General features: G+C 36.2%; 1 protein-coding gene and 1 long non-coding RNA gene across 5 annotated transcripts in view; one reads left to right on the top strand and one right to left on the bottom strand.

The window, feature by feature from the left end:
- ROBO1 (roundabout guidance receptor 1) overlaps positions 1 to 27,310 on the bottom strand; it is a 1,247,412-nt gene that overhangs the window by 776,034 nt on the left and 444,068 nt on the right. The gene's annotated exons all lie outside the window — the stretch shown is intronic.
- Positions 16,863 to 26,016, top strand: LOC138849258 (uncharacterized). The gene is made up of 2 exons (XR_011387792.2): positions 16,863 to 16,994; positions 25,439 to 26,016. It is a non-coding gene; the product is annotated as an uncharacterized LOC138849258 (long non-coding RNA).

Raw genomic sequence — 27,310 nt, forward strand, 5'->3', positions numbered from 1 at the left:
AGAAAAAAAAAAGTGTTTACACAACCAAATGATTTCACATCTGGTGAAATTCAAGCTCCCATTCTGTAAAAACAACTCCAAAGTGTATTCCTCAGAAAATAATGCAAGGCCTTTTAAAACATCACTGCAATATAAACTGAAATAAACTGTGCATTTTGGGATTCTTAATTAATGGCTGAATTCTTTAGCATGTCTTTCAACTTATTCCTCTAAAATAAAGATTTCTTAAAATTATTTAAAGAGATAAATTCACAGAATTAAAATATATTTCTAATATAAAATCATCTATTAAATGGTATGGTTTTATAAAAGTTTTAATCATCATTAAAATAAGGTATTTATAAAAGTTGGAAACCTCTTACGTCAAGTAAAGAGCTGTGATGCCATCATATGATAGAAATAAAATAGTTTTGTTTGTTGATTTAATTGCATTACAAAAAATCCATTTTAGTGAATTAATCCACTTTTGAAGTAATGTCTCTATATTGATATAAATAACATCACAGGAACAACAACAAAAAAAGATAAAAAAAAAAATAGTACTGATGCTAAGTACTACATGTTCACATGTACCAGAAATAATCTTACATTGCAGACAAAAAAGCCTGATTTCTTTTATTCTCTTAGTAGCAATGAATGTCCTGCTCACAGACAAAATATTTCTAGGATCTGTGGCTAATTTCACACCTATAAATTCCCACAAGTTCACTGCTACATGGAGAAAATCATCTCTGTATCACATTACAAGAAGAAATACTCTATCTTCTTATGTGTTACATTATTTTATTAGAGTACTTTTAAAAGTTTTTCCCACTGAGAAATGTATGCATTAATTAACTGGTATAGTAGAAATGGTATAAATTAGCAGGCCATGTAAATAGCCTAGTTGTAGGGAAAATGAAAATTCAAAAGAAAAATAAAAGTCAACAGATTGAATACTTCTGTCCTTTAAAGAATTTAGATTGGAGATACAACTGAGACAAAAATCAAACTATTCATGCACATTTATTCTTCTTGAAATGTCTAATTTTCAGCATGTAAAGCCAAAATTTAATTTTTTAATTTCTTTTTTATATGGATGCCAGGGAATTCTATGTATTTTTTTTTTTTTTGGAAATGCAGTTACAGAAAGAGAGAAATACACAGAGAGAAATATCTTCCAGGGGCTGGTGCTGTGGTACACTAGGTTAATCCTCCGCCCACGGTGCCGGCGTCCCATATGGGCACGGGGTTCTAGTCCCCATTGCTCCTCTTCCAATGCAGCTCTCTGCTGTGGCCTGGGATAGCAGTGGAGGATGGCCCAAGTGCTTGGGCCCCTGCGCCCTCATGGGAGACCAGGAAGAAGCTCCTGGCTCCTGGCTTCAGATTTCTGTAGCTCTGGCCGTAGTGGCCATTTGGAGAGTGAACCAATGGAAGGAAGACCTTTCTCTTTGTCTCTCTGTCTCACTGTCTGTAAACTCTACCTGTCAAATAAATTTAAAAAAATATATCTTCCATCCACAGGTTTACTCTCCATATGGCCTTATAGGCCAGGGCTGGGCAAGGTTGAAGCCAGAAGCCAGAGGCTTCTTACAGGTCTTCCACATGGGTGGCAGGGGCCCAAGCACTTGAGCCATCTTCAGCTGCTTTCCCAGCTACACTAGCAGGGAGCTGGCTTTGAAGTGGAGCAGCTGGGTCTCAAAACAGTGCCTATATGGGATGCTGGAGTCACAGGCAGAGGCTTAACCTGCTATGCCACAGTGCTGGTTCCAAAACTTATTACAAACAGTTAGATATTGCCTTTACATTCCTTTAACTCATTCATTCATTCAACAAATTTACCTAGGTACCTGCTATGTGCCCAGTACTGCGCAGGTTAACTGTGGAAACAACATTGGCATAAAAGAAGTTCCTTGGCTTATGGAAAGAAACAGGCAATAAGACAATACACTATTTACATATGTTAACATGGTAAAAAGTTCTAAGAAATGAAAAAAAATCAAGATTCAGGTGAGGGGTTGAAGTCGCGTTTTATATCTCCTCGCTAGGGAAGTCCTTGCTGACAAAAGGAGACTTGACAGGAGAGCGGAATGAGGAGAGGAAAAGAAATGTGGTATCTGATTTTTCAGCTTTACCTTCACATTAAATCACAAGTTGATAAGGTGGAAACACAACAAAATTTCATAGATATTTGATTGCATTCTGTATTTTTCACTAGGATGGCTGTAGAATGGATCCATTCCCAACCCTCTAAGTAAGAAGAACTGAAAACTACTCAAAGTTAATTGTTAGCCTAGCACACTAGAGAAGAACAAGTTTTTAATTCGAACAACCATCTGATGGAGATATTTCTCCATAAATAATGTATTTAAAATTTGTCATAGGGAGACTGCTCCAACTCCTAGTTGGTAGAATCAATGGGAGAAAAAGCAACCACAATTCCATTAAGTAGTAGCAGAGTGGTCTTAAGAATTGTGTCCAGGTTAGCCAAGGGAAGCTCCAGAGACATGGGACTATTTAATATATGTCTGTGTTTTGGGGCAGGGAGGGTGAGAGCTAAATAACTACAATACACTTTAAAACTGAGTCAAACTGTAAAATACAGAAAAAATTTTAAAATTAAGCATTACAAATAAAGAAGTTTTTGTAGTGAAATCAGTGTCCATCTTTATTGGACAAAGATAATTTAAAGAATTACTTAAGACTTTGAGATCCAAATTTCTTCTTATATATTTATTAGAAGCATACTTCTAAACTCCAAGTATCAGAAAGAGAAAATGAATTACCCATTGTTGGAAGGAGAAGTGTGTAATAATATCCATAACACAATAGTAGATATCAAATAAAGAAAAATGCTAAATCTAAAATTTAGATATAACTCTGAAACTCATCTAAATAGATGTACATTTAAATAGTTCTCCTCTGAACCATATTTAACTGTTATCTTACCTAATTTTTTTAATGTAACAGTCTAATTGGGCATTCACAATCTAATAAACTGCACACCAGGACCTAAACAGGCCTTGTCTTAGGCTCTGAAGTGCTAATAGTTTTGTATCACTTCCAGACTTTCAATTAGATACTAATTATAACATGCCTCATTTAAAGCTACAGGAACCCGACCCTGTCAACACTACTGGACCATAACTTGTCTGTCTTAATTAGATCAGATTAGTTCTGGGCCCAGCTTGCATTGTGGGCCCGGAGTCTCTTCAGAGCTGCTCATCTGTCTGGCAGCTGCTGGAGTAGAAGAACCTTATTCATCAAGCTGCAAGTGAGTGTGGTCCCTCACCTCTCTCTCCTGGGAGGCTGGGTCTTTTTGATATCCTAGAGCTCTATAGGATCAGCCAAATAATGCACCTCACTTATCATGAGCAGTAGGAATGGAAACTTCAGCTGCTCACAGGTCTCCTAGAAGTGCTGTGAGCTTGTCCTACTGTACCACTCAATAAAATTCTACGTGGCAGTTGTAAGTTTTCCAGAAATGCATTTATGCCTCTCATGCATTTTGTAAGTCTGTATTTCTAGAAGATTATGTGAATGAGCAGTTGTCAGGCATGCCTGAAATCCATCTTCAAATATAGCCAGTCAGTGTTATCAATTTCACTGATTAAAAAAAAAAAAAAAAAAAAAAAAAAAAAAAAAAAAAAAAACTTTTAAACCCTTTACCAAAGTGTATGGTGACATCTGTTAGGGTTTTCTCTGCTTGGCATTTGCAATTTGTTTCCAGAGGCCTCCAGATGAAAATATCAGTATTGATTTCCTTTTTTCTTTATTTGCTACACCAAGCCTCCTTCATGACTAATGATTCACAAGCCATCAGGCCATCCTCATTTACCTTGCTTTGTGTCTGGGCAGCATTTTGATAATGGTCGAATTAATACTGGGCATTGACATCTTTATCTACAGTTAATGGAACTTCTCATTTAGTTGTGAGCAGTAGCTGAGGGTATCTGATTGACTAGGATTAGCAAGAAGAATCATTTTCACATTTTACCCTCTTCTAAGCTAGGAAACTCCAAGGTCTGAAGACATGTTCCAGAAAAAGCGTCTACTATTACAGAAGCCAGGCAGCAACATTCAACATCATTAAAGAGACATACAATGTCCTGCAGAGGTAGAGTAATGAAAAAAAAAAAAAAAGCATGAGGTTTAATGTTTATTTTATATTGATCACTAGGATTTCCTTTTAAAAACAGAAATTGAGTCTGATTGGCTATTTCCTTTTAGGGACATCAAAGTGTTTCTTTTTATAAGTCATTTTCTTTACCAGCATTAGTATGAATGTGATGTCAGGTTAATAATACACATGAGCAAATGTAGTGAGCTAGGTATTATAGACATATCAGCTAATTTGCCAGTTGAGGATGACAACTAAAACAGAACCAAGATTCTACTCTTTGTTTGCCTTTCCTGAAATATAGCTGCCAATATTAGTAACAGTAACATAGAATGTGGGGTTGCTGTATGTTAGATTAAGTTTAAGCTGTTTTACACACATTAACTTAATCCACATAGAAATTCTATGAGGTATGGACAACTGTTTGACACTATAGGCTTATATCATAAGTCCAATTTTAAAATGAAAAAATACATAGGATGTGAAATTAAATAAATTGCGCAAACACCTAGGATTGCAAAGTAAAGATCTGACTCTCTTTTTAACAAAATGGAACTTCAGTAAGATTTATGTAGTCTGGAACTTAGAGTTCTAGGGATAGAAAAGTGGCTTCTTATTATTTATGTGAGGATTAACTTGTTAAATAGAATATAGAACTTACATCTTTGCTTTCACCTCATACCCTCCACTGCCTTGTTCATGAAAACCCAGCCTCACTTTGACTTTTCTCATATATCAAGCTCATGCCCACTTAACTGCTGTTGCCTTAGTAGTTTCCTCTGTTATCCTGCATATTTACAGAGTACCATTCTGTATCACATCTTTTTTTTAAAACTTTTATTTAATGAATATAAATTTCCAAAGTGCAGCTTATGGATTACAATGGCTTCCCCACCATAACGTCCCTCCCACCGCAACCCTCCCCTTTCCCACTCCCTCTCCCCTTCCATTCACATCAAGATTCATTTTTGTTTCTCTTTATATACAGAAGATCAGTTTAGCATACATTAAGTAAAGATTTCAACGGTTTGCTCCCACACAGAAACATAAAGTGAAAAATACTGTTTGAATACTGGTTATAGCATCAAATCTCAATGTACAGCACACTAAGGACAAAGATCCTACATGAGGAGTAAGTGCACAGTGACTCCTGTTGTTGACTTAACAATTTGACACTCTTGTTTATGGCATCAGTAATCACCCAAGGCTCTTGTCATGAGCTGCCAAGGCTATGGGAGCCCCCTGAGTTCACTGACTCTGATAATTTTTAGACAAGGCCATGGTCAAAGTGGAAGTTCTCTCCTCCCTTCAGAGAAAGGTACCTCCTTCTTTGATGACCCGTTCTTTCCACTGGATTCTCACTCGCAGAGATCTTTCATTTAGTTTTTTTTTTTTTTTTTAAAGTTATTTATTTGAGAGTCACAGAGAAATAGAGAGATGTTGACAGGCATAGAGAGGATGGTCCCTTCTGTAGGATCACTCCCCAAATGCCAGGAATGTCTGGATTGGGGCTGAGGCTGAATTTCAGGAGTCAGAAACTCAATCCATGTCTTCCTCGTAGGTGACAGGGATCCAACAACCTCAGTTATGACCACTGCCTCATAGAGTCTGCACTGGCAAGAAGCTGGAGTCAGCAGTGGGACCTGAGAATTGAACACGTGCATGCCAGTATGGGATAAGGAACCCACCTGATGTGTGAGCCACAAAGCTAAAACACCTGATCCTCTTTTTTACATTTTTTAAAAGATTTATTTATTTATTTATTTGAAAGTCAGAGTTACACAGAGAGAGGAGAGGCAGAGAGAGAGAGAGAGAGGTCTTCCATTCGATGGTTCACTCCACAGATGGCCGCAAAGGCCAGAACTGCGCCAATCCGAAGCCAGGAGCTTCCTCCGGGTCTCCCATGTGGGTGCAGGGACCCAAGGACTTGGGCCATATTTTTACTGCTGTCCCAGGCAATAGCAGAGAGCTGGATTGGAAGTGGAGCAGCGGGTCTGGAATTGATGCCCATAAGGGATGCTGGCGCTTCAGGGCAGGGCGTTAACCCACTGCGCCACAGCCTCGGGCCCCCTTTTTTACATTTTTATCACTGATCTCTAATTGTCACCTCTTCAGTAAGCTTTTCTCTGACATCCACACCTAAAATAGCATCTCCCTAGCCACCACTCTCTCACAACATTCTCTTCATTTTTATTGTTACCAGACACAGTGTTATCTCCACTAATATCCAGTCTGTTTACTCTTTCTACAGAGATAATAGGAATTATTGATCTTGATCATTGCTGTACACTCTGATTTGGGAAGGTAACTGGTACAGGCAAGTGCCCAATACATACTTTTATGCAAAGGCTTATGAACCATAAAACCCCAATGATAACTGAAAATAGATCTTTGTAAAAAATAAGAATGGGAATGGGAGAGGGAGGAAGAAAGGTGGGAGTATTAATGGGAAGGAGGTAGGGTGGGAAGAATTGCCATGTTCCCAAATTTGTATATATGAAATGCATGATGTTTGTATTCCTTAAATAAAATTTTTTTAAAAAGAAATACATAATAGATTATTGTTAATCACAGTCACTGTCCTGTAATGTTGAACACTAGAAGTTATTCTTCCTAACTGTAAATTTGACCTTGGTAATCTCACGGCTCACACTGCAGACTTCCCAGACACAGGTAACCACCATTCTATTCTGATTCTATGAGACCAACTTTTTAGATTGTGCATATGAGTGAGAACATGCAGTATTTGTCTTTTGGCACCTGGCTTATTCTAATGAAATTCAAAACGCATGTAAATAGAGTTGCTTCAGTTCTAAAGAATTAATAAAACATTAATTATTAGTTGAAGAAAATCCAAGGATATTACCCAAGAGGAAATCTGAAGAATTGCAGCCTCATAATCATTTACCCAACCTTAAGGAATACAGCTAGAGCCCAAAGCCAGTAAGCTTGACAATGTGGAGGATCTAGATTTGGAATTCTGCTTTCCTCCAGAGATCCAGTTCCCAAACTTGCAGGGCAAATTTGGTGCATGGCTTCCACCCTTGTTTTTCTGAACATGAGACAAATCCTTGAAGGTACACTTAATATACTAACTAAACTAGACAATTACACTAACTTGTTTCATTTAACCCCAATTTTTATCTCACTGCTAGTTCCTTTATAGGCTGTTAAGGTATTGATGCCACTATAGCTCATCAATACCAGATTTAGCTTTGAAATCTCATGCAACTGATTCTGATGATGTCTGGTACTCAGATTGCCTTAACTTCAAACACTGCTTAATTTTATTTCCTGACTTGATATTTAAACATTGCTGTATTCTAGGACTCCATCGATAACATATATTAAATATATGATTCCAATAGACACTCTTTCTTTATCTCAAGGATTTAAAAACCACCTACAAATGTCTCCAAATATCTGTTTCTATCCTATATCTGTTGCCTTCACTGCAGTTTGATTTATATAAGTCTATTTTTCATAAAGAAAAAATCAAATTTCAAACTTAATGCTGTCTTCTTTCCCCTTCACCAGTACTTGCCCTCACAAATTTAGACACTTCCAAGCTTATGGAAATACATCAGCATGATATTTAAACTGTATTTCTAAAATATTTCTCAAATCCAACATTTTCTCATTATTTTAAATGACACAATGAAAGTTCACATAATCATTAGTTCTCAACTTGGAGTAGGGTAGTATCTATCACAACATTTTGATTTCAAGTCAACTGTGACATCTAGAGTGAGTTCTTAAAGCAGACCCTCACCTCATGAGCCTTCTTCATTTTTATCACCTTCTTAATTTATACCAAAGAAACCATTGCCATCAGGGACTATATTATTTTTTATTAGTTCACCTATTCATTTTCTATCTCACCAAAGGAATGTGAGTTTTTTGAGATTTGTTCTGGATATCAGAGTATTTCCTAATACATAATAATTGCTTAAACATTATTTGTTGAAGAAATATACGAATGAAGAAATATTGTACTCAAAATTCTAATTTCTTTCCAGTTTAAGATGGAATACTCAAAAGAGGTCGCTCCAGGCAAATAAACTTATTCCAATAAAATTTTATCCTACCCCTCAAGCAATCCTTCAGCTATCTCATGACTCTTAATTTGGCATAAGAGTAATTCATGTTGAGACACTGACAAACTGTTCTCAGTTTCACCACATACATGTATTTACAAATATGTATTCATTCATGAATTTATCCAGTTATTTAAAATGTTTTATAATTGTGTTAATGGGAGTTAAGAAGAAGCATAACATAACTATACATCCTTAAGATTTACCATCTCTCAATGCCATTGTCTCTAATTTCAGCAGACAAGATATTAAAATACATGCATACACCCAGAACCACACATACATACATAACAGATATGGAAGAAAACCTATTTAGTAAGCCAGTGCTGCCAATGATATACCCAAGAGTCATGTTTAATTTCAAAAATTATTATATACAATACACATTTTTGTGTATTCCAAATGATGTAGTTAAAATCATAATTATAAAGGCAAGCACATTGTAGGGAATTTTAAATTTTAATGACAAAATATAGACTCAAATCCTGTCTATACCTTTTCACAGGGTAATTTGATAAGGGCCAAGTTTTAAAAATACCATCCTATTTCAAAACTTTGATCCTTACTTTCAGTGTACAACCCCTCACATGATTAAGACTGATAGCTTGTCTGCAGAAAAAGGATTTACTGTATAAAACCAAGAAAATTGTGTTCTTTCTTTCAGTGCTTTTGGAAGCTTTCTTCTAAAACTTTATAAATCCTTTTCTATGTAGTTCAAATAGAAAAGACTGCCAGATTCAACTATTTCTTAATATCTGATCTGCCCATAAATAGAGTGATTATATATGGCTAATCTTTTGATTATGAGTTATGTGCAGAGAGATAGAAAGAATCCTAAAGTCATTATGTAGATGAAATAATCCCCTCTTTTAGCCTCATTTGCTACATTCTGACAGCACAATCCATACATAGGTGGGAATTGGCCCCTGAGAAAATTCATTTCACATGTTGTAAGCTACCAACCAGTTAGAGAAAACAAGATGAATAAGAAAGACTCTAAATAGGCTTTTCTGGTGTATCATCTGCAGAATTCACATATGAGTCACATAGTATCTATTTAAGATTACTTAAGAGACCTTGATGATTATGATAAGAAATGAAGATAAATGAAAGAAGGCATGAACTTGTAGAGTTGATTAAACTTATAAGTTTAAATTCACAGGAATTGTTGCAAAGGTCATATTCCTTTTGTTTGTCATTTAAAAAAATAAAATTAGGATGAGATACTGGCTAAACTTTAGGTTTTATGCTGACATTGTAAGAAATTAAGAACCTTTGGTATTTTGCATGAATTTTAAGAAACTGGATTGGCCGGCGCCGCAGCTCACTAGGCTAATCCTCCGCCTAGCGGCGCCGGCACACCGGGTTCTAGTCCCGGTCGGGGCACCGGATTCTGTCCCGGTTGCCCCTCTTCCAGGCCAGCCCTCTGCTGTGGCCCAGGAGTGCAGTGGAGGATGGCCCAGGTGCTTGGGCCCTGCACCCCATGGGAGACCAGGAAAAGCACCTGGATCCTGGCTCCTGCCATCGGATCAGCGCGGTGCGCCGGCCGCATCGCGCTGGCCGCGGCGGCCATTGGAGGGTGAACCAACGGCAAAGGAAGACCTTTCTCTCTGTCTCTCTCTCTCTCACTGTCCACTCTGCCTGTCAAAAAAAAAAAAAAAAAAAAAAAAGAAACTGGATTGCACTCAATGGCTTCCAGATTCTATACAGCTCTCATACTCCTTTCTGAAAGCTTTAGATTAGGTTCTAATATCTTCAAGTGGATTGTTTTGTCTCAGACTTGTAATTTATATTTTATTTTCTCTCCTCAAACTATTCCAAACAATTGAAAGAGATGGAGCCCTTCCTAACTTACTTTATAGGTCGGCATTACCATATTTCCAAAACCAGACAAGGATACAACAAAAAAGAGAAGTATAGACCAATTTTTTTAGTATTACTGATGAACACAATGCAAAAATCTTAAAAAAATATTAGCAAATCAATCTAATCATATATCAAAAAGATCATCTACCTTGACCAAGTGGGATTTATCCTGGGATACAGGGCTGGTTCGATATATGCAAACCCATAAATGTGATACATCACATCAACATAATGAAGAATAAAAGCCACATGATTACTACAATACATGCCAAAAATGGTTTTGCTAAAATATGACATCCTTTCATGACTAAAGCCTTAAACAAACTTGGTATAGATGGAACATACCTCAACACCATTAAGGCAATAAATGAAAAGTCCACGGCCAACATCATGATGAATATGGAAAAGCAGGAAGAATTTTCAGTAAGATCTGGAGCCAGAAAATAATGTCCACTATCACAACTTTTATTAAATATTGTTCTCAAAGTTTTAGCCAGAGTCATTAGACAAAAAGAAGAAAGGGGATACAAATTGGAATGGGAGAAGTAAAAGTATCCCTGTTTGATAATCATATAGTTCTTTCTGTAGGGGAACCATAACACTCCACCAAGAGAATGTTAGAAATGATAAGAGAATTCAAGAATATTTCATAATATGAAACCAATGCACACACAAAAAAATAGCATTCTTATACACCAACAATGATCTGGCTAAGAATTTATGAGAACAATCCCATTGGCAGTAACTACAAAAAATTTAAATACCTTGGGGTGAATTTCACCAAAGATGTGAAATATCTCTACCATAGAAATTAGAAAATGTGGATAAAAGAAATAGAAGAGGACATTAAAAATGAAAAATATCTTCGTTCATGAATCAGAATAATTAATATTATCAAAATGTCCATGATACTCAAAGTAATTTACAGATTCAATGCTGTTCTCATCAATATTCTAATGGTATTCTTCACAGAACTATTAAAAAATCTTAAATTTCATACTGAAACACAAAAATATTTATTGGAAAGGCAGAAGGACTAGAGAGGAGAGATAATGAGATTGAGAGAGATATCCTCAGTTCACTAATTCATTTCCAAAATGGGCTACAATCAGAGTTGAGTCAGGCTGAAGCCAGGATTTAGGAACTCCATGATGATCTCCTACAGGAAGGCAGCAGTGGATACATTTAGACCATCATCTTCTGTATTTCCAGGTGCATTAGCAGGAAGCTGGATCAGAAGCAGAGTAACTGAGACTTGAAATCACAGTCTCATATGTGATGTTGCTGTTGCAAGCAGCAGCTAAACCCACTGTGCCACACTCTGGACCCCAAAGCAATCTAAATAAAAACAAAGCTAGGGGCATTATGATACCAGATTTTAAGGCATACTAAAGGGCTATTATAATCAAAATTGCATGCTACTGGTATAAAAATAGATATAGACCAATGGAACAGAACAGACAACCCGGAAGTAAATCCATGCATGTACAACCAACTAATCTTTGAAAAATGTGCTAAAAATATTCCCTGGGTAAAAGACAGTCTCTTCAACAAATGTCATTGGGAAAATTGGATTTCCACATGTAGAAGTTTGAAACAAGACCCCTACCTTACATTCCATATTGAAATCAACTTAAAATGGATCAAGGATCTACATTAAGACCTACTAGAGGAAAACATAGGTGAAATACTCCAAGACATTGGCTTAGGCAAAGAGTTTTTACTTCAGACCCCAAAAGCACTGACAATAAAAGCAAAAATAGACAAATGGACCTATAACAAACTAAGAAGTTTCTGAACACAAAAGGAAACAATTAACAAATGGAAGAGATAATTGACAGACTAGGAGAAAATATTTGAAATCTATGCTTTTGACAAAGGATAAATATCCAGAATTGATAAGAAGCTCAAGAAACTCAATAAGGAAACAGCCCAGTTAAGGAATGGGGAAAGGTATGTATGGACATTTCAGTAGATGCAACAATCTCAGCACAAGATAAATAAGTTAGGGGCACAGTATGTTCGAGAGTGAAAAATCTTTAAGTGAAAAGTAAATGTAAACAGGGAAAAAAAAATAGGGATTGACAGAGTAGGGAAACACACTTTGGGGAGTATGGCCAAGAAAGTTCTCTCTGAGAACATACCTCTGAATGGAGAAGAGAACAGAGAGGTAATGGGGGAACTGATCACATAGGTCCTTATGGATCACTGTGAGGAAGTTGCCTTTTACTCCAGAATGTGGAAAATTTATGAGGTGGTTTCGATCAGAATGATGCTGTAAAGTGATACATGTGCAAGACAGACATTCCAGACTGCTGTGTTGAGAACATATTGAAAGCTAAGGATTCTGATATAATATGCCAAGCAAGAGATTATGGTGATACAGAATAGTATCAGTGGAAGTAGTGAAAATAGTCAACGTCTGGATATAGTTTGAAAGTCAAGGGGATGAGCGCCACTGACAGAGACAGGGCAGTATGACAGGACAGGAGGAAAGTGAGAGAAGCACAACTGGAAGAAAGGAATCAAGAGGACTCCTTGATTGTTTGCTTTACTACACTTGATCTTAGCCAAAAGGCCAAGAAGCGATTATTGTTGTTTGCTTAACTAGCATGCAGAATGCAGTTACGAGTTTTGAGATGAGAACAGGGAGGACAGGAAAGAGACACTCAATTTGGCATGTATGAGATTTGAAATATCTATCAAACTATGAATGTAGATATCAAGTAGATAGATATAATAGTCTGAAGTTTTGAGAAGAGTAGGATATATGTATTGGCAATCACCAGCAGATGCATAAATACAATTCAAGAGTGAAGACACAGTGAGAAGAAAATCCTGGGAAAGAGCCTTAATTGTTCCACATTTGACATGCTTGGATGAAAAGAAGGAGGTAAGAGAGGATTGAGATGTAGTTGTGAGAGAAGTCAGAGGAAAGCCAGGACTGACTTCCTTGACAGGAGCAAATGTATAAGAGTTGTAGAACAAATCCTGATTGGAGTAGGTTCAGGAAAAAAAAATGGAATTTCATAATTTGGAGTGTTATACAGTGTGATATGCAGGTGTAGTGAGGAATACTGAAAATGTATTGTAAGTAAAAGGAGAAAACTAAGAGATGTATGGATTTGGTGGTGGAAGCTCACATTCTTTTCTGGTTGTTTCTCTGTAGGAATGAGGTTGAGAATGGCATGACATAATGTCATCTGAAGGAGAAAGAAATTAAGTAGTCTTTTTTGAAGGTTTGGAGGCTAAATGAGTTAATGAAATATAATATGAATGCCAGATATCATCAAGGGCCCATCTAGAGTTATTAAAGAATTTTACTCCTTAGTTATTTCCCATTTTTCTTCTTTTAATTAATTTTTACAAGAATACACTATTCTTACGTTAATATATCAATGACACTGGTGATTATTAAGAAGTGTAGCTGTACTCTAGATCATTGCCATTGGTCATTATTGCAAACAAAATAAAAAGGGGGGGAAACAGTCACACTATTGTCACACACTACAGGGCAAACGCATCAGGACACACAGACAATTCAATTGTAGAGGTAAAAAATTCTTAGATACTCAAGTCACAAGTTGTCTATGTGTGTGAAGAAAAGGATGCCATTATTCTCATATTTAAGGCAATTTTTTTCTATTTCCACAGTCATCCTACTTCTCAAGGTCTGTCTATCTCAAACTATCTCATATTAATACTGTTCCTACTTTAATAGTCCTCTTACCTTCAGCCTCCATTTGCCCTGATTTCAATAGTTATTATTATCTCATGTGCACATTTCATATGGATTTCTTTGTTCATTACCCCAACTTCTATGTTTGAATATGTCATTGTAGAACACATAACACCACTAAATTAATTACCTGAAATTCATTCATCAGATCATAGCAATCCACTAAAATTTTCCCAGCTGTCTACAGAATAAAATGAAGACTTATCTTTCTGGCATGTAAGGCCAAATCTAATTTCTACTTATATTTTAAACAAATACCCTTCAAATATACAAATAAATGTATAAAATATAACATTTCAAGATATAATCAAAGTTTAATGAAATATTTTGTAGCACTTTTAAAACCAATATTTTACATTTCCAGCTTATCTGAATTTGGAGTAGCACCAATTTCAGGGCTTAATAAAATTCACATATTTCATGGCTACACACTGGACAGTAGAGAGCTGAACTACTCTCTGTTTTGATTCACTCTACCTAAAAATATTGATCATTATATATAGTTTGTTACTGGAAATAACAGGAAAATCCGAGCTAAAATAGCTTTAACATACTTTTAAAATATTAATTATTAAGCAGGTTCTGTATTTATTGAGTGATTTTTCTAATAAGATTCTGATGGTACTGGGGTATAATTAATTAAAATGCAGAGTTTAAGGGTCAAAAATGTTTTTCTAATGTTTGTTTTTATTTAAAGGTGAAAATAAAATTTGGTATGGAAATGTATTTTCATTTATGTGAAAATATTTACAACAACTTAATAAAATATCAAAACTCCAATATTAAGCTCTGATATTTTATTTCTGTTTAACTATGGCAGATGTGAATGAATATAACAAAAAGAAACCTCCCCTCTGCAAACCTTTGTCCATAGTATTTGAATGAATGGTTAATAAGAATTATAATTTATGGAATTACTTAAATTTTATGGCTTCTGTGCTAACTGTTCTCTACACTGGATTTTTTTTTTCATAGTTTACTTTTATTGGTACTCCAGTCCAGGCAACAAATATGAATGATTTCAAGCGAGTAAGTTTTTAAAATTTTTTTAAATCAGGGAGAACATATGGTATTTGTCCCTTTGGGACTGGCTTATTTCACTCAGCATAATGCTTTCCAAATTCCTAACAGGGATCACTTTTCAGTTAAAATTTAAACACCTAAGAATAACTGTGTGTTAATTACAGAGTTCAACCAATAGTAATAGAACAAAAAAAATACTAAAATGGATAAGGTATTACATTGTACATTATCAGTTTGCACCCACACCAAAACACAAAGTGTAAAACACTGTTTCAGTACTAATTAGCATTACTTCACATTGGACAACACATTAAGGACAGAAATCCTACATAAGGAATAAGTACACAGTGACTCCTGTTGTTGACTTAACAATTTGACACTCTTGTTTATGGCATCAGTAATCACCCTAGGCTCTAGTCATGAGTTGCCAAGGCTATGGAAGCCTTTTGGGTTCGCCGACTTCGATCTTATTACGACAAGGTCATAGTCAAAGTGGAAGTTCTCTCCTCCCTTCAGAGAAAGGTACCTCCTTTGGAAGTTCTCTCCTCCCTTCAGAGAAAGGTACCTCCTTCTTTGATGTCCCATTCTTTCCACTGGGATCTCACTCGCAGAGATCTTTCATTTAGTTAGTTTTTTTTTTTTGCCAGAGTGTCTTGGCTTTCCATGCCTAAATACTCTCATGGGCTCTTCAGCCAGACCTAACTGCCTTAAGGGCTGATTCTGAGGCCACAGTGCTATTTAGGACATCTGCCATTCTATGAGTCTGCTGTGTATCCTGCTTCCCATGTTGGATCATTCTCTCCCTGTTTTTATTCTATCAGTTAGTACTAGCAGACACTAATCTTGTTTATGTGATCCCTTTGACTCTTAGACTTATCAGTGTGGTCAACTGTGAACTGAAATTTATCACTTGGACTAGTGAGATGGCCAACAGACACGTGAAAAAATGTTCAAGATCACTAGCCATCAGGGAAATGCAAATCAAAACCACAATGAGGTTTCACCTCACCCCGTTTAGAATGGCTCACATTCAGAAATCTACCAACAATAGATGCTGGAGAGGATGTGGGGAAAAAGGGACACTAACCCACTGTTGGTGGGAATGCAAATTGGCTAAGCCACTATGGAAGTCAGTCTGGAAATTCCTCAGAAATCTGAATATAACCCTACCATACAACCCAGCCATCCCACTCCTTGGAATTTACCCAAAGGAAATGAAATTGGCAAACAAAAAAGCTGTCTGCACATTAATGTTTATTGCAGCTCAATTCACAATAGCTAAGACCTGGAACCAACCTAAATGCCCATCAACAGCAGACTGGATAAAGAAAGTATGGGACATATACTCTATAGAATACTATACAGCCATCAAAAACAATGAAATCCGGTCATTTGCAACAAAATGGAGGAATCTGGAAAAACATCATGCTGAGTCAATTAAGCCAGTCCCAAAGGGACAAATATCATATGTTCTCCCTGGTTGGCGACAACTAACTGAGCACCAAAGGGGAAACCTGTTGAAGTGAAATAGACATTATGAGAAACAGTGACTTGATCAGCCCTTGTTCTGACTGTTGATGTACAATGTAATACTTTATCCCTTTTCGTATTTTTTTTTTGTTCTAGTACTATTGGTTGAACTCTGTAATTAACACACAATTATTCTTAGGTGTTTAAATTTAACTGGAAAGTGATTGCTGTTAAATATAAGTGTGGGAATAAGAGAGGGAGGAGGTGTACAATTTGGGACATGCTCAATCGGACTTGCCCCAAATGGTGGAGTTAGAAACGTGCTAGAGGATTCCAATACAATCCCATCAAGGTTGCATGTACCAATGCCATCTATACTGGATTTTTAAGTCTTACATCAACTTCATTGTGCAGCCAGTATTATTATTTTTTTTTACATAGTTAAACAGAGCTATTGAATAGCGTGTTCAAGGTCAGGAATTTGTAAACAATATAATTTCTAGAACTGGGAAATGTGATTTCAAGGAGAAATGTATGTAATATTGTTTTGTTTCTGCTTGACCTTCAGTCACACATACACGGGTGCCTTATGGACAACAGATTGTTTCTCAGAGTTCAGGAGGCTGACAAATTCATGATCAAGGTCACTGGCTGAATCCTGGCAAGAGCTGTCTTCTAGTTTGCAGATTTCAAAGAGCAGGTAATATAGCTCTTTGGGGTTTCTTTTATAAGTGCACTAAACCGAGTCTTGAGAGTTAAGCCTCACGATCATTTCTCTACCAAAGATCCAACTCCTAACATCATCACCTTGGTGATTAGGATTTCAACATATGAATTTTGGAAGGATACAACCATTTGAGTCATAAGAGAGAGGGAGAGAGCGAGAGAGAGCACTCAAATGCATTTTCTTCTGCTGGTTCACTCCCCCAAATACTCACAACAGCTATGGTTGGGCCAGGGTCAAAACTAGGTTCAAGGAACTCAGTTGAGGTGTCCCACCTGTGTGGCAGGACCCTATCTATCTGTTTTCCAGTATGTGCACTAGCAGGAAGCTGGAATCAGGATTGGGACTTGGACTCAAACCCAGATGTTCTGTTGTGAGACGTAGGTATCCCAATTGGATTCTTAACCACTAGACTAAATGCCCATCCTAAATTTTAAGTTCCTTAGGTATAAGCACTTTTCTATACATTAATGACATGAAGGTCATTGCCCAATGAATAGTACAATACAATAAAATACTAACTCCATGGAACCTACATTCTATAAACATATACAATAGGATTCTAATATCTGACAAATGTGTAGAAGATAGATCATAAAAATTACCCTTACAAAATGTAAGTTGCCTTGTTAAAGTTGGTAGAGTGCTCCCTCATATATATTGGGATTTTTGAAATTGAGAACTGAAATTCTCTATGCAAAACTATTATGAACATATAGGTGGATTAAGGGGTTGATCAAACTAAAGTTAAACATTATCCTTTAATAAAACATGAACTATCTCTAAGTTCTACTCTCCAATTCAAAAACATTTGGCATCTTTCGCTATACCACTTGTAAATACAAAATAAATGTTCTGGATTGTCATGCTTCTGTTGGAGGCCAATTTGTAAGGTTAACTGCAAAGGGCACTGAATGCAGCTTTTTTTTCTCATGTTCAAACATTTCTAAAACTGAAGTATTGATAATGTACTTTTGCTAGAAAGTAATTTCCATTTGCAAAGTTTTTATCCACACTTTTTCCTAGAAGTTTATATTCTCTTTTCAATAAGTGATTTTTTACAATAATTTTTCAAAATGAACATCCACTGCATACTTACTCTGTAGCAGACACTGTTCCAAGTATTCTACAATACTGTAATTTGTACTCAATGATAGTCTTTCCTTTATTTGTCATGGTCATCTTTTATTGAGAGAACTAATTTTTATATGTACAACAGGATTTTATAACATGTATACACTTAGATCATGCAGTAGGCACTCAACACACATTGGTTTCTTCCCCCATTACTCTTTTGTTTAAAGTCACAGACTGCAATTCAGCAAGAACTGCAATAGGATGAGGACTGAGGTTTCCCCCTTTGAAAGTAAAACACTGTTATTACAGGCTAGAGTGGGATGAACCCCCTAGTAAGCAAGTTTGGAGACCAGGAAAGTTCTATTTTAGCTTGTACTGCAATTTTGTTTCTTCAAAGTAGGGCTGTTTCCTGTTTCACATGTGGATCAAAGCAGAGAAAGGAGAACTGGATATTTAAGAAGGATTTCAGTAAAATGCATGAGTCTGTATTCAAAAACAAATACCAAAAATCTAACCCAGAGTTTGAGTATAATGCAATGTATTGAGTATGTACTCATATATTATTTCTCATTTTTATCAGCTGAAGTCAGTTTTCCAAACTGTAGTGAGTGTCAGAATCACCTGAGTTTTTGCCGAGAATTTTTCACTCATGATTGTGTTTGGGATTCACTAATTTGCAATACTAAAAGATTCCAAGATGCTGTTAATGCTACTGGCTTGCAACCACAATCTCACGACCACCGGCTTAGATAATGTGCATAGATCTGGATTAATAGCTGTTGTGGCTGTGCCCTACTTGAACAAAATATGCTATAGATCAGACTTAACTGAGGTGCTTAGGTGGTCACTTTATAGGCCACATTTGATTACTTTGTCTCAGGTACTGTGATAAAGCAAACAACATGTACACACAATCCTCTTCCTGAAAAAGCCTTCATATTAAAAGAGAACACAATCTTCTTCAGAATTAGATCAACAATAAACATAAAGTATAACTGGAAGTCAATAAGGAAAAGTCAGTTTGTTAAACACCATGAATACCCTGAGCATTGTGGAAGCATAAACAGAAGCAGCTAGCCTCTTCTGGGAGGTCAACAAATGCATCAGCAGTGACAGGGTCTTGAAATGAGTCTTTGATATTGTAGGACATGGAGGCTCACATAGACTAGAAAGAGCCATAGGCCTTAATCTTGTTCCTGACAAATGCAGGCACTTACTGACAAAAATAACTAGGTCAGAGAGTGTAAACTAGATCATCAAAAAATCCATTCCCTTCACTAGAAAATATAGAAGTGTATTTCCTGTTTATTGACAGCAGGCGGTAATGGTCACCTGTATTTGGTCCTCTATTGGTCCATTTGCCCATAAGATTTTTCTGGGAACTGTGTATCTTTTTTATTCACATGCTTTTAGACAGGGGATGACACATAATGGGGACTCAACAAATTTTTCATGAATGGAGAAATGGAAGAAAGGTTCTTAAAAGCAACACCTTTTAAGACAATTCACGTTTTTGATGATTCTTAGAGTCAACTTTAAACAAGCAGAAATAATTATACATGCATTCTAAATTTGCATCAATTTTTTTCTTTTAAATCTTTCAAACTAATGAGATAGACAGGTAGGAAACATTTTGGTCAATTTTCTTTAGAATATCCATCAGATAAAATTTTAGAATTCTAATGTATCTGATGGATTCTAATGCCTGTTGGATTCTAATGCACTATTAAAAGCATACATACATACATACATACATTAAACCCTACTATATCAAAGGTAGCATAATTTGGTCAAGAGTAGAATATACATATTTTAAGTGGCATATCCGCACTTATTTCCAATCAAAATTATGAATTAACTGAATTTATTTATTAAGCATTTATTTCTGCAGAAAATTCTCTACACATGCACCTGTCTGTGAATGAAGTTACTAATTAGATCATCAATTTCAGAGCCCACGCACAAATGGAGACTGGTAACCACCATTTGTAAGAGTTGCATAATAGAACACATAGATTAAAATTATGCAACTGTCAACTGGTATAGAACTGAGCATCATTTGTCTGAGTTTATATTCTGCCTATATATTTTAATATACCAAAGAAATAGAAGCCTTCTTAATTACAGTTATTACAATCAACTTTTAGAGAATCAAATCTTTTTCTCTATTAGGAAAGCCCAGGTATAACTGAAACAACCAACCAATGTTGCATAGCAGTCGTGATTCAAGTTCCAAATTATGCATTTTCTTTAACAGATGTATGCCCCACAGTAGTGTTAATCTGTTTATTGCTTTAGTAAATCCTCAAGTATTTGCCTAACTACCATAATTCTTCTGAGAAGACAAGTTCCTACAAGGATTGTGCATGTGCAACAAGTGCAGCAAATGAAAAGAAATTATGTTTTTAACTGTGAAATTTCAACAGATGCTGCTTAAGTAATTGAACAAGCAAAGAACACAAAGGGTGGTTGGATGGAAAATTTTGACTAAACACCAGGATATTTATGCCCTCCTCTCTGCTTGGCCTCACACTAGCCATGACGCTGCAGGTGAAGAAAAATTTCAATATTTCTGTGCTCTAATGGTACTTGTTACACAACATCATGGAGTTCAACAGAAATCTATTTAGCATTTAGTGCCTGCTTGGAACTTAAGGGTCAAATCAGCGAGAAGGTTCTTGATCTCATTGAAATGTATTGATCAAACATAAAATTGATAGAAAAAACATTAATACATAAAAAACACAAAAACTGAGTAAAACTGTAGGGTCTATAAATCACATACGAAGAGGCAGGCAGTGAAGGAGGGGTATAGCTAATTTAGATACTTGGAGAGCAAAGAACTATTTCTGAAGAGTGATACAAATTTGAAACCTGAGTGGCAATAAAGAGTTCTAGGAAAAGAATTTCCCCTCAGAGGAGCAAGGACAAAACCTTTGAGGTATATTTTGAGTGTTGCAACAAGATATAGATGACCACATAGCCAAAACATAGTGAACTCAAGAGAAAACAGTGCCAACTAATGGAATACCATTGTTTTGTACAACATCAGAGTGGAAGTCAGGATCATGTATAAACAGCACATTGTAGCCCAAGTTAAAATACTAGAATTTCAACCTATCTTTTTTTTTTTCCAATGAAAAATTCTTGGGAGTATGAAGCAAGGAACTTCTTCTGACCTATGTGCTGTAAAATATTGCACTTGGTTTTCTGCAGAGAATGACCTTCAGGGAGATAAGACGATGAATAAGGGGATCAGAGAGGAGAGTATTAGAATCTTCAGGGTGAGAGTTGATAGTGTCTTAGGAAAGCATGGTAGCAATAGAGCAAAAAGAGGACAGACTGAGAATCTATGTTGGAGACAAAGCTGATGATTAAAAATGTATAGATTCTAGAAGTTTTAAACACCCAATCAGTAATGATAATAAACTTATTATGATATTGATTTATACAAAATTTGGGCACAGTAATACTTTGAGCCTTCATTAGGCCCCTGTGTTGATTCTTTTTTTTTTTTTTTTAAGATTTATTTTATTTATTTGAAAGACAGAGTTACACAGAGAGGTAGAGACAGAGAGAGAGGTCTTCCATCTGCTGGTTCACTCCCCAGTTGGCCGCAATGGCCGGAGCTGCACCAATCCGAAACCAGGAGCCAGGGGCTACTTCCAGGTCTCCCACGCAGGTGCATGGCCCAAGAACTTGGGCCACCTTCTACTGCTTTCCCAGGCCACAGCAGAGAGCTGGATGGTAAGTGGAGCAGCTGAGACTAGAAGTGGCGCTCATATGGGATGCCGGCACTTCAGGCCAGGGCCTTAACCCGCTGCCCAACAGCACCAGGCCCCACAATGACTCTTCAAAGACTGATTAAATATCTTGGTTTGATAAATCCAACAAATGATCTCATGTTATATTGCCATACATTATTTTTACCTCAACCTTATCCACCCGAAAATGTGTCAATATATTTTGGAGAAAGCATTGTACATCATATAAATTAAATCCTGGGACCCGCACCGTGGCTCACTTGGTTAATCCTCTGCCTGCAGCACCGGCATCCCATACGGGCGCTGGGTTCTAGTCCCAGTTGCTCCTCTCCCAGTCCAGCTCTCTGCTGTGGCCCGGGAGGGCAGTTGAGGATGGCCCAAGTGCTTGGGCACCTGCACCCGCATGGGAGACCAGAGGAAGACCTGGCTCCTGGCTTCGGATTGGCACAGCGCTGGCCAAAGCAGCCATTTGGGGAACAGACGGAAGACCTTTCTCTCTCTCTCTCTCTCTCTCTGTCTATAACTCTACCTGTCAAATTAAAAAAATAAATAAATAAATCCTGATAATCCATCAAACCTCTTCTAAAAAGGTAATAATATCTTCTCAATGTCAAAGAGTATCTTCTGATTTTAAAATTATGTAAATATTGACTTAATGGAAGAAAACTTAAAGGATTTTCAAATATTCAAAAAGTTCACCATAAAAGAAATCTAACATATAGTGATATGTGAGAGAACACAGGGAGAAAAATCAATCTGAATTGTCATGTACATGATGCCCTTCCTACAGAGAACACTGGAGAACTTTTCTACTTCAGGAGATAAAGGTTATTTTTTTGAAATATTTTAAAGCTAAAAGTAATTTGTCCTTTTGGGATTATTACAGGATTTTGTGATGCTAGAAAGCTACAAGTGACCATACCTATCAAGGCCAAATTCAACAAATGACTTTTATATATTGGTAGTATGACATAAGGAAAAAGAGTATTGATTCTAGGCTGAAATTCTTGGGTTAAAACCCCAGTTCTGCCACTTAATCTGTGTGACTACCAGCAAGTCAGTTAACCTCTCTGAGCCTTCTTTCTCAACAAAGAGGGACATTGTGATGCTTCAATGAATTTTTTATGTACAATATTTAACATACAATAATCATTTAAAAATCTTATTATTTACATTATACATAGAGGATAGATAGAGAATTGATTATAATAAATAGAAATCTTAAAGAGTTAATTTTGTCAATAGAAGAAGCATTTTAGGACTATTTTGCATAACTGATGCTGGAAATAATTAAAATTTCAAGACTTGGCTTTCTTTGAAACATTGGCCTAAGGAGTATTTCATTCTGAGAGAAATACTGTAAACAGGTTCAAATCAAATAAGTAACTGACATGGTCATTATTAAATGTAAAATGCATATGAATATAAAATGTACGATGCATATAAAATGCACTTTGTCAAGTTAATTTTTACTTAGTAAATGTACACTGAGTATAAGTTCATTTCCATTAAAAATAGCTTAAATATGGAATGCATGTTGACAAAAAACATATTAAGCATTTGTTTCAAAGTATCATTTGTATTTGGATTGTTTTGATTTTATTTAAGCAGAGTTCATGAGTTCCTCTGTGTCACTGTCTTCGTCAAATCATACAGATGTATCATGACCATTAATCAACATAGGATAAGTGAAGATGGATTTCCTAAAATAAATTTTAAAAATATGGCTGAGACACAGGAAAAAATGTACTGATGTCTTCTATCCTATGGGAATAAATCACCATTTACTTCTTTTTCTGTGTATAAAGCAATAAATTGCATAGTCAAAAGGTAGAGAAGAAAGTAGAAGCCTCTTGATCCATTGTCTAGTACCCACCAATCCTCAGCTAAGGGCTCATTCTTTGGGAATGATTCATATGACAGCTAAAAACCAACAGATACAATCTGCTTCTTTTCATTTCCAGTTGACAGTACAGCAATGGAAGTAGTACAACTTTGCATGAAGCAGAGTAAGATGGATCTGACCATGTTTTAATTACTTTGGTGGACTAGAATACATGAAATTTTCTATGCAATAAAAATAGACATAATGAGAAGAGCCACAATTTGTCATTCTTCTAGAACTTATGAAAAATAAGAGACTTTAACTAATGAATTTAATCAAAATTGAATACATGTAAAATATGACTTACTGCCTTTTATATAACAAAAATTCATAGGTTAATTAGCATGATCTGTTTTTATAAATTGAAGCTGCATTACAAAGTCACTATAAACAAGATCAAAAGAGTTAGACCCAGCACAGGCTTTATTTTAATTGAAAGGTTTCATAAAAATAGCATCATTTTGTGTGAATAAACACAGGCACCCTGTATAATATCCTTGAATTTATATCTTATCTTTAAAAAACATATTTAAAGAGAACAGTGGGATCTCTAGTACCTTGTGCTTCCCAAATTTCAGTTTCAAATAAAGGGATAATTTAAATGTTCAAGTGAAAGACATTTAAATCTGTTTATCATGATTTTTCAAAAGAAAGAATGCAGGGTGTTTGAGTCTAAGTATTGCTCAGGAATTGTATTGAGGCAGGATTTTAAAAATAGAGCTCCTGAAAATCAAAACAAAAACAACCGGTAAATTATAGTTTTATAATCCATGATGTTAAAAATATATGAGTTTACAGATTTCCAAGGACAGAAGGAGCCATAAAAGAAGTCTAATAAAAGTTAAACATTCTTTTGTGAAAATCTCTTTAACAGGTGATTTTACAGGTTCAGGAGGAAAACATTCTAGTAAGGATAAACTATTCCATAAACTTTTACTTTGTTAGGAATTCTTCCTTGCATTTGGTAAAAAGTTACTTCCTCATTGATGCCTGTTCTTTCTTCTTGGCAATAAAATAATTTGTTTACACTTCCTTCCACATTGCAAATCTTGAAAAAAAGTTTAATTTTCATTCTTTTTACGCTAAAACTTTTCTTATTTAGATCAATCATCTGCAACTCCCTGAGCCATAGTAACCACATAACAAAACTCACAAAGTCTATCAATATTCCTCTCACTATGTATGACTCAAGACAAGACAAATGTCTGTTTGAGTTATCACTGCCCTTAACAAGTCAAAGTTCGGAGACCTGGTTTCTGGAATGATACCATCACTTTGACCTTGGAATTAGTTTTCTCTTATAAAATAAGATAGAAATAATTATTTCTTATGCTTTAAAAATTTGCTGGCTGTCTCTTAGTAACATAGAATTATAGTAAGCATAAAAAATACACTTGAGAGTGTATGGAAAACTGCAAATCAATATAAAATTGTGGCATAGATGTGTTGTCATTATCTTTCAGCATTCTATGAAAAAAATCAATTCAGTCTTTTAAAAATTATATCAGACTAAAAATCCACTATTTACTGATGAACTGTTTATAAGTGAGATAAAATAAAACCAAATATCCATTTAGAGATTTAGAGTCTAGTGAGTCTTCATGTCATATAAATGCTTTACTTCTAATGTTTTATTTTGTTGATATGACCATTTGAGAACAACTAATGAACTCTCTTTTTTTTTTTTTTGTCAGGCAGAGTTAGTGAGAAAGAGAGACAGAAAGAAAGGTCTTCCTTCCATTGGTTCACCCCCTAAATGGCCGCTATGGCCGATGTGCTGCACCAATCCGTAGCCAGGAGCCAGGTGCTTCCTCCTAGTCTCCCATGCAGGCGCAGGGCCCAAGCACTTGGGCCATCCTCCACTGCCTTCCCGGACCACAGCAGAGAGCTGGACTGGAAGAGGAGCAGCCAGGACAGAACCGGCGCAACTGGGACAGAAACCCGCACCCCAACCGGGACTAGAAAACTGGGTCCCAGCTCCTCAGGCAGAGGATTAACCCAGTGAGCTGTGGTGCCAGCCAAGTCTAATGACTCTTATACTAGGGAATTCTCCCTCTATAGTCATTCAATATTATGTGTGTTATTATTAAATTTCCTCTGTTGGTTTCAAATCACTGTTCTGTGGAGCAATGGTTGACAAATGTTGTTCACTGTAATCTACTATCTATTAAATGAAGCAAATTTTAAACAATTTATATATTTTGTTTCTAAACTATGTGTATATGTACTAACATGCTGATGAGTCAATTAGTAAAATTAGTAATTTCTAAGATACTCAAAGTTTAAATGAAATTTTATCAATGGTTATAAGTCAACATGTTTTAAAACATCCCTACAAGGTGGGCATGTGGTACCATGCTTAAGATTCCACTTGGGACACCCACATTCCACATCAAAGTGCCTGAGCTCAAGCTATATCTCTGCTTCTGGGTATTTCTTCTTGTTAATGCTCACTATGGGAGACAGGATGTGATAACTTAATTCCCTTGGTCCCTGACACTCCTGTGAGAGAACCGGATTGAATTATTGGCTCTTGGCTTTGGCTTGGCCCACTAGTGGCTGAGCCAGGCTTTTGGGGAGTAAGATTGTGGGTGAGAAATCTCTCTTTGTCTCCCTTTATATCTCTCCCTCTGCCTTTTAAGTCAATTTTTAAAAACTTTAAACATCCCCACTGCTGTATATCATGAGATGGCAAACTTAGGTTAGAAAATCAAATCTGGCCAACAGACTGTTTTCTATAAGCATATGCTCTCATAATGATTTTTATATTTTCAAATGGTTGATAGAAATCAAAAGAATAATACTGGGATATGTGAAAATTATATGAAGTTAAATTTTTATTATAAAGTTCTATTGGAACACAACCTCGCCCATTTTTTTAACTTTTATATAATGAATATAAATTTCCAAAGTATAGCTTATGGATTACAATGGCTCCCCCCCATAACTTCCCTCCCACCCACAACCCTCCCCTTTCCCGCTCCCTCTCCCCTTCCATTCACATCAAGATTCATTTTCAATTCTCTTCATATACAGATCAGTTTAGCATACATTAAGTAAAGATTTCAACAGTTTGAACCCACATAGAAACACAAAGTGAAAAATACTGTTTGAGTACTAGTTATGGTATTAAATCTCAATGTACAGTACATTAAGGACAGAGATCCTACATGAGGAGTAAGTGCACAGTGACTCCTGTTGTTGACTTAACAACTGACACTCTTGTTTATGGCATCAGTAATCACCCTAGGCTCTTATCATGAGTTGCCAAGGCGATGGAAGCCTTTTGAGTTCACTGACTCTGATCCTATTTAGATAAGTTCGTAGTGAAAGTGGAAGTTCTCTCCTCCTTCAGAGAAAGGTACCTCCTTCTTTGATGTCCCATTCTTTCCACTGGGATCTCACTCGCAGAGATCTTTCATTTAGGTTTTTTTGTTTTTTGTTTTTTGTTTTTTTCCCCCAGAGTGTATTGGCTTTCCATGCCTGAAATACTCTCATGGGCATTTCAGCCGGATCCGCATGCCTTAAGGGCTGATTCTGAGGCCAGAGTGCTGTTTAGGACATCT

This window comes from Oryctolagus cuniculus, chromosome 4, assembly GCF_051225735.1.
Source record: "Oryctolagus cuniculus isolate XC-2025 breed Fujian yellow rabbit chromosome 4, ASM5122573v1, whole genome shotgun sequence".
Lineage (NCBI taxonomy): Eukaryota > Metazoa > Chordata > Mammalia > Lagomorpha > Leporidae > Oryctolagus > Oryctolagus cuniculus.